Here is an 8,412-nt window from a genome sequence, read left to right as displayed (position 1 = left end):
CAGATGGGGCTACGCGGATTCGCCGTCAACGCGCCGCGCCCGCAGCCAGGCGAACGGCCTCGCGACATCAACGACTACCTCACCGGAACACAGTGGCAAGAACGACGACCTTCCCGCTCGCCGTCGCCCGGCCGCTACATGTCACCGCACCGCCGGCCGTACACTTGCCCAAGCCGGGGCCGGTCGCCTAGCCCGTATCCGGAAAACTAAGGGCAGCAACCGATGGAGGTGCGGTTGCTGTACGACGAACTACCGAAGATCCTCCGCCGCCGACGACGACGCCGCGACGAAACCTTCAGAACACGACGCGAACCAGACAGACCCCTGACGACGAAATCTCGCGGACTGAAGAAGACACGACGACGCAAAATGGAAGCAGCGGAACACACCGACGCAGCCGTGACCCCACGCCACGACCTAACTGCAACGCGAGACGACGAACTAGCGACCTCGACGTTCTTATCGACGGCCACAGCGTCACAGTTCTCGTCGACACCGGAGCCGACTATTCTGTCTTCAGTGGACCGTTCGCCACCAAGCTGAAGAAAGTAAAGACCGCTTGGAGTGGACCCGAAATCCGGACAGCTGGAGGCCACCTGATAACGCCGATTGGTGTCTGCACGGCGAGAGTCACCATCAATAACCGCACTTATCCTGCGAGCTTTGTAATCCTACAAAATTGCTCGAGGGATGTGATACTTGGAATGGACTTCCTAAGTGACCACGGCGCCGTCATCGACCTGAGGTCTGAGTCGATAACGCTAACCTCAGACAAAGCGCGCCCGCCCCACGCGACGCCAGGGAACCATGCATTGAACGTGATAGAAGAGCAGGTGACCGTTCCGCCGCGCTCCAGCGTCATTATTTCCGTCGGCACCGAAAAACTTGCAAACCTTCAAGGCGTCGTCGAGGGCGATCAGCAACTACTCCTGAACCGTCAAATTTGCGTCGCAAGAGGTATAGCCGAACTGCGTGACGGTAAAGCAAAGGTAGAGCTGACAAACTTCAGCCACGAATATAGGCACCTCAACATTGGTGCGACGGTCGCCTACATCGACGAATGTGTGGCCGCCAGCAATGCTTTCGCCCTCTTCGATGCTGCCGAACCTGCTTCAACGAATCAAGGTCCCGAACCAGATTTCGACGTCAACCGGAGCCTTCCTAAGGTCAAGCAAGACCAGCTGAAAACCCTGCTCCTGCAATACAAGGACTGCTTCTCGTCGTCATCACGAATTAGACAGTCCGGTGGCGAAACACCGAATTATAACGGAGGAAAGTGCGAGGCCCGTCCGTCAGAGCCCCTAGAGAGTTTCGACTCGAGAGCGCGACGCGATAAGGAAACAAGTCGACTGGATGCTACGCGACAACATCATCCAGCCGTCCAAGAGTCCGTGGGCGTCACCCGTGGTATTAGTGAAGAAGAAGGACGGGACACTGCGCTTCTGCGTTGGTTATCGGCGCCCGAACAAAATCACGAAGAAGGACGTGTACCCCCTCCCACGGATAGACGACACTCTGGATCGACTACACAACGCGACGTACTTTTCGTCGATGGACCTCAAGACCGGTTATTGGCAGATCGAAGTAGACGAAAGAGACCGAGAAAAGACCGCTTCTATAACACCCGACGGCCTCTTTGAGTTCAAGGTCATGCCTTTCGGTCTTTGCTCGGCACCTGCGACGTTCCAGCGCGTCATGGACACCGTGCTGGCCGGATTGAAGTGGCAGACGTGCCTTGTGTATTTGGACGACGTCGTCGTGTTTTCCTCGACCTTCGACGAGCATCTCCGGCGGCTAGAGGCAGTACTTCAAGCAATCAAGGCCTCTGGACTGACCCTGAAGCCAGAAAAGTGCCGATTCGCGTACAACGAGCTCTTGTTTCTGGGTCATGTGATCAGCAAGTGTGGAGTGTGCCCAGACCCGCGGAAAACAGCTGCCATAGCCGACTTCGCGCCTTCCACCGACAAGAAGGCCGTGCGCCGATTTCTCGGCTTATGCGCCTATTACAGACACTTCGTCAAAAACTTTTCACGCATCGCCGAACCACTGACGCTTCTTACGAAGACTAACGTGGAATTCAGGTGGGAAACGGAGCAAGTGCAAGCATTTGAGGAAATTAAACGACGCCTGCAGACGCCACCCATACTTGCGCATTTCGACGATTGCGCCGATACGGAAATACACACCGACGCAAGCAGCGTAGGACTCGGTGCCGTCCTTGTGCAAAAGACTGACGGGCTTGAAAGGGTAATCAGTTATGCTAGCCGGTCACTATCCAAGGCAGAAGCCAACTATTCCACAACAGAAAGGGAATGCCTTGCCATCATCTGGGCTACGGCAAAGTTTCGCCCCTACCTCTATGGCAGGCCCTTCAATGTTGTCAGTGATCATCACGCCTTATGTTGGCTAGCTAACTTGAAGGACCCTTCAGGTCGTCTCGCACGATGGAGTCTGAGGCTCCAAGAATTCGACATTACCGTCGTGTACAAGTCCGGACGAAAACACTCTGACGCCGACTGCCTCTCTCGTGCCCCCGTCGACGCGCCGCCGCAAGACGACGACGATGACTGCTGCCTCGGAACTATAAGTGCCTACGACTTCGCCGAAAGGCAACGAGCCGACGCGGAACTGGGGGGCCTTATGGAGTACCTGGAGTGCAAGACCGCCGTTGTTCCGAAGGTATTCAAGCGAGGACTGCCGTCGTTTTTCTTACGAAACGGCGTTCTCCTGAAAAAGAACTTCTCGCCACTTCGAACGGACTACCTTCTTGTCGTGCCCTCATCATTGCGACCAGAAGTCCTCCAGGCCCTACACGACGACCCGACGGCTTGACACCTCGGTGTTTCCCGCACGCTCGCCAGAATACAGGAAAAATACTACTGGCCACGCCTTGCTGCTGACGTCGCCCACTACGTCAAGACTTACCGAGATTGCCAGCGACGGAAGACACCGCCGACTAAGCCAGCGGGACTTCTGCAGCCAATCGAACCACCTCACCGGCCGTTCCAGCAAATCGGGATGGACCTACTGGGGCCGTTCCCGACGTTGACTTACGGCAACAAGTGGATCGTCGTAGCGACTGACTACCTCACCCGCTACGCCGAGACAAAGGCCTTGCCCAAAGGCAGTGCCGCCGAGGTAGCCAAGTTCTTCGTGGAGAACATCGTCTTGCGTCATGGCGCCCCAGAGGTCCTTATCACAGACAGAGGTACCGCCTTTACTGCGGACCTAACTCAGGTGATCTTGAAGTACAGAGAGACGAGCCACCGCCGCACCACCGCCTACCACTCGCAGACCAATGGCCTCACCGAGCGTCTAAATAAGACCATCGCCGACGTGCTCGCCATGTACGTCGACGTTGAGCACAAGAAGTGGGACGCCGTCCTTCCGTACGTGACCTTCGCTTACAACACGGCCGTCCAAGAAACGACGCAGATGACGCCGTACAAGTTGGTCTACGGAAGGAGCCCGGCGACGACGCTTGACGCCATGCTACCCAACGTCACCGACGAAGAAAATGTCGACGCTGCCGCTTACTTACAACGTGCCGAAGAAGCTCGACAGCTGGCCCGCCTGCGCATCAAGACCCAGCAGCACACCTACAGCCGTCGCTACAATCTTCGACGGCGCTTCGTCGAGTACCAGCCCGGCGACCTTGTCTGGGTCTGGACGCCAATACGACGACGCGGACTGAGCGAGAAGCTTCTTCGACGATACTTCGGACCGTACAGGGTACTTCGACGTCTCGGCGCACTCGACTACGAGGTTGTCCCCGACAGCATCACGAACTCTCAGAGGCGCCGAGCTCGACCCGAGGTCGTGCATGTGGTGCGCCTTAAACCGTACTATGCTCGTTAGCGCACCTTAGGACTCTAATATTTGCTTTCTTTATTAGTTTTCTTTACTATTGCATGTATTCATGTTCTGTTTTTAAGCATCGCGACGATGCTTTTTCAGAGGGTGGCATTGCCGCGAGTCTTATGTTTCATGAGTTGAAGCTTCACCCACAAAGACTGTGGGCAACGCGCTTTGCAGGCCTCGCCGTGATGTGTAGGAAGCTTCGCGATTGTTTTGGAACAATCTGATAAGATTGCGCGCCGCACGAGAAAGTTCCAGCTTTGTCGAGAGATAACGCCGCCAACAGCGATATCGCTGGAAAGTTCGATAGCGCCTGTATAAAAGCCGACGCGCTCGACTGCTTGTCAGTTGATCGACGGACGACGCCCTGTTCGCCGCTATTATTGTATAGCGTGTATTGCTGTAGTGCTAGTTCTCATTTTCCGGCCACAAGTTCGGCCAAATAAAGTTTCATCCTGCAAACGCCGACTGCTGTCTTCGTCGACGACACAACCACGTGACAATATCCTTTTGAAGAAACACACACACACATATTGCAGTTACGCCGAGCGTAACACGGCATCGAGGCGAAAAGATCGGTCACTTCTCAACACACGCTACCAACGCGCCGGACGGTCCGGAAGGGAAATGGCCGGCGCCGCTCAATGTTGCCCGCGTGCAGCCTACCTTCGCGGTACTCTGAAATTTTCCAGTGACTCTACGGCCAGCGCGCTCCTCGGGCCATCTCGCTGGTAATGCAGAAACGCTTATAGGCGCCTGCCGTCTCTAAGTCCGGCCAGCGGGCAAGGGTGTGTATATAACGCTCGCCGTTAGCTACGTGGACGATCTGCTTTTCGTGGCGTAGTGGCTAGCGCTACGCGCTGCCGAGCGAGCGGTCCCTGGTTCGATTCCGCGCTTCGGAAGCATTTTAGGGGCGAAGCTCCTTAAAGCGGCACCCCTTCGTCCTTCGTAGTTGTCGTAGTGCGTACCCAGTCGTAACGCTAGTACCAGATCTTGACCGCCAAGGTGGTGCCGGTGGGAGATTTTTCCTGTGCGTTGTTGAACAATAAAAAATTCGCAGCGTGCGCGTTAACTAAAAGCCGAATTCTTCCGTCTCTCATTCCCCATTAGCAGCCATTGGCATGTTCCAGTAGGAAACGTTAGTAGAAGTGTAAGTGTTAGCTAAAAGCCGACTTCTTCTGTCTCTCATTCCCATTAGCAGCCATTGTTTACCTCCAAGGTAGTGCCTGGTGAGATTTCTCCTGTGCGTGAATAAACAATAAAAATTTTGTTCAAAACGCCGTTGATTGATGAAATAAACCAACGAAAGACGCCAGATGTTTTCTAAAAGCAAAACGAAAGAACGCCAGATGTTTCTAAAGCAAAACGAAAAGACGCCAGCTGCTTAACGAAAGAAGCCAGATGTTTTCTAGAGCAATGGTTTTCTAAACAATGAAAATTCACAGCGTACATGTAAAATTAAAGTGAGCTGCAAGTCGTCATAACTCATCGAACCTTTAGTAAACGCGCCCGATCTCACGTCGGTGATGATGTACTGGGCAGAATTCACGGAAGATTCACGGTTTACCGATGAACCTCCGCAGCTTCGCCCACTCATCATCATTCACTCCGTGGATATGCTGTGATTTTTTTCTTAATTATTATTTTTGGGGCGTTTATGTATTTATATACATACTTACACATATACGGTGCATGACGGCGGCGACGGGGACGGACAAAAGCCAGCCGAGGCGGTCCATATAATTGCTATCGTATTAAAAACGGGCACTGTTTTACTGCAGAATGCACTTTCCTGAGACAAGGCACACCGAGGGTAACCACCCCCTTCGAATAACCTTCTTGGCACAGCATGTTTAACGAGGCACCTTAGCGTGAAGCTACCAGCACGTGAATCAGTGAAGGTTCACCTTGGTCTCCTTGGGTTACAGTCAATTTTCATTCGCTTAGTTGTGCATTACAAGTGTGGCGATATGTGAAAAACGCATGTATTTTGCCCAATTTTTTAGGTAAGTAGGTGTGAAAATAAAATACAGCATCGTCGTGCATGAGGTTCTCAATGCCGTGAGTCACTATTCTTACTTGATTCGATTTCCTTGCTTTGAGCTCACATATCCTTAACCCTTGCCATTCCCAGGTATTTTTGAAGACCAGTTTCCAAAATGTCAATTTCTTGCAGTGCGTCATCGGATTGGCACGTTGCTTAAATGCCCGAAGTGCAATAAGCATTGCTTCAATCTGTTAACAATATATATATATATATATATATATATATATATACATATACATATATATATATATATATATATATATATATATATATATATATATATATATATATATATATATATATATATATATATATATATATGTATAAGTATGACAGGTGGTACTTCAAGACAACTTCATTTATTACGTCGATGTTTCGGTCATAGCCTGAGATTTATCAAGACAAAATTTTCGTTTTTATTCGCGTGCTTTTATACACACCAAATGAGAGGGGAAGAAAGTGAGTGAGAGAGAGAAGGAGCGGGAAAACACGCGAATTGGGCGAGTTGGTCAGGTTCCATGGTAAAATTATAAAACACCGCTTTCTGAAACACAAGACGAAGGAAGAAGAGACACACACGGCGCTCTGTGTGTCTCTTTTTCCTTCGTCTTGTGTCAAGAAAGCGCTGTTTTATATTTTTGAGTGGGAAAAGCTTGCTTAGGGGTTATCAGGAGGGAGGACCAGAAGTAACACGCTGCCGCCGACAGCAGAGCGCTTCGCGAGACAGAGCTTTCACTTATGCGTCATTGTTAAACGTCCTCGCCCTATTCTGTCTTGGAGGGCTGTACGAAGAGCCGGCTCAAGTGAAAAACAGCCGGTGTGCCATTCAAACCGGCCGATTGAAAAAAAAGGGGTTACAGTGGATGCAGCCGCCGACGCGGCATCGAAAAGTGGGTGTCGGTGAGCACTGTTGACGCGGCGTATTGTCCATTTAGCAGTGCGGAATGAGTCTTGTCCATCGTCTCACTTGCCGAGGCTGCTCGTTTGTCTGATAAGCGACGCCCGCTTCTAAAGCGCAAACCAACTAGCCCAACTCTCCTTTTTTCTGCTTATATACGTGACCCTGACTGCGTTTTTTACCTCCTTTGTTCTTTCCCTTCGTCAGACTCCTCTCATCGCTGGTTTCTCTCTTCGGGATGTTTATACGCCCGTCGCTCTTCGGGTTGCCTACAAGGACCGTCAGAAATACGGCAGCTCGACTGCCCAGCTTCCAACCTACTTTTTTGCCAAGCGAGTAGCCGGAATGGATGCAATTGCTGGCCAAGGCCTCTCTTCCTTGACACCTGTTTACTTCCTTTTCGGTGTATATCACTGTCTACCGCTGCCGACAAGCCCGTAAGGCCGATCCGCCATCTTTTGCTGGGCGCGAAATCGAAACCAGTCGCATATCGCAGCCTCTCACGTGTCAGCTGCTGGTCTTTTGTCTTCGTTCTACGATGACATCCCAATGCTTCGTGCTCCGTTCGCACAACAAAGGAGTCGTGACAATTCCGCGACCAAGGTAGCACTGATTGTAATCGAATATAGTGGTTACATGAATAAAGAAAAAAAGTACCCACTCCAACTTGTTCGTCAACAAGATCCGCACTGCGCTTTCTTTCAGATACGTCTTCAACCTCAGTTCTTATTTCCCGGTGCAATTCAGTTGCTCGCCTGTAACATGAGCTAGGCACTCACAACCGAATTTTGATATACGCATTTTTAAACACACGGATGTTGTACACGCGCGAGGGAGCATGACTGATCATGATCACGCGCGAGAGAGCGTGATTGAGCATGATTGTCGGTGTTGCAGATCGACGAAAACGATGATTTACGTATAAGCCTGATATAGAGTATTTGTTTGTTTTGAAATCGCTGTACACGTTTCAAACATTTTCTCGCATTGCCCCCCTTACTCAATGCCTCTAGGAGCCTGTAAGGTACTTTTAAATAAATAAGTAAATAAACAATGCGGGCTTGTTGGCACATACTGGACTTCTGAAAACAGTGCCAGAACGGGGCACAGAAACAAACAACAGACCAAGCGCCGACTAACAATAAGGAGTTTACTTCGCCGTAGCGGAACATATACCCTTGGAAAAACAAGAGCAAATACATTATATGAAGACAAGAGGGCGCTCCTTTTTACGGCACATGCGCGAACATTATAGTCAGTAGTCAAGATGTTCATGCTCTTTTTTAGCAAGTCTACGGAAGCCATGCTTACGGAGGAGTCGTTATTGCGCGTGTGGATCACGTGTGCCTCCAAGATCTCTCCTGCGCATTGATTTTGGTATCTTTTGAAAACCTTTGTTTGGTCAAAGTCTGCCGTGCAACCACACTTTGCACAATGCAGAGCAAGGTTACTGCCCGGAGCACAAAGCATTGTGAATATCTCTCCTATTGAGTGCGCAACTTCTATAATCTGAGGTAACGTCCGAGCTGAGGTAGGCCTTCAAAAAATGTGTTCCTTGCCGCGGAGTTGTGACTGGCAAACTTCTAAGATAACCTTGCACTTCAGTACA

The sequence above is a fragment of the Rhipicephalus sanguineus genome, chromosome 3, assembly GCF_013339695.2.
Source record: "Rhipicephalus sanguineus isolate Rsan-2018 chromosome 3, BIME_Rsan_1.4, whole genome shotgun sequence".
NCBI lineage: Eukaryota > Metazoa > Arthropoda > Arachnida > Ixodida > Ixodidae > Rhipicephalus > Rhipicephalus sanguineus.
Note: the sequence above shows the minus strand (reverse complement) of the source record.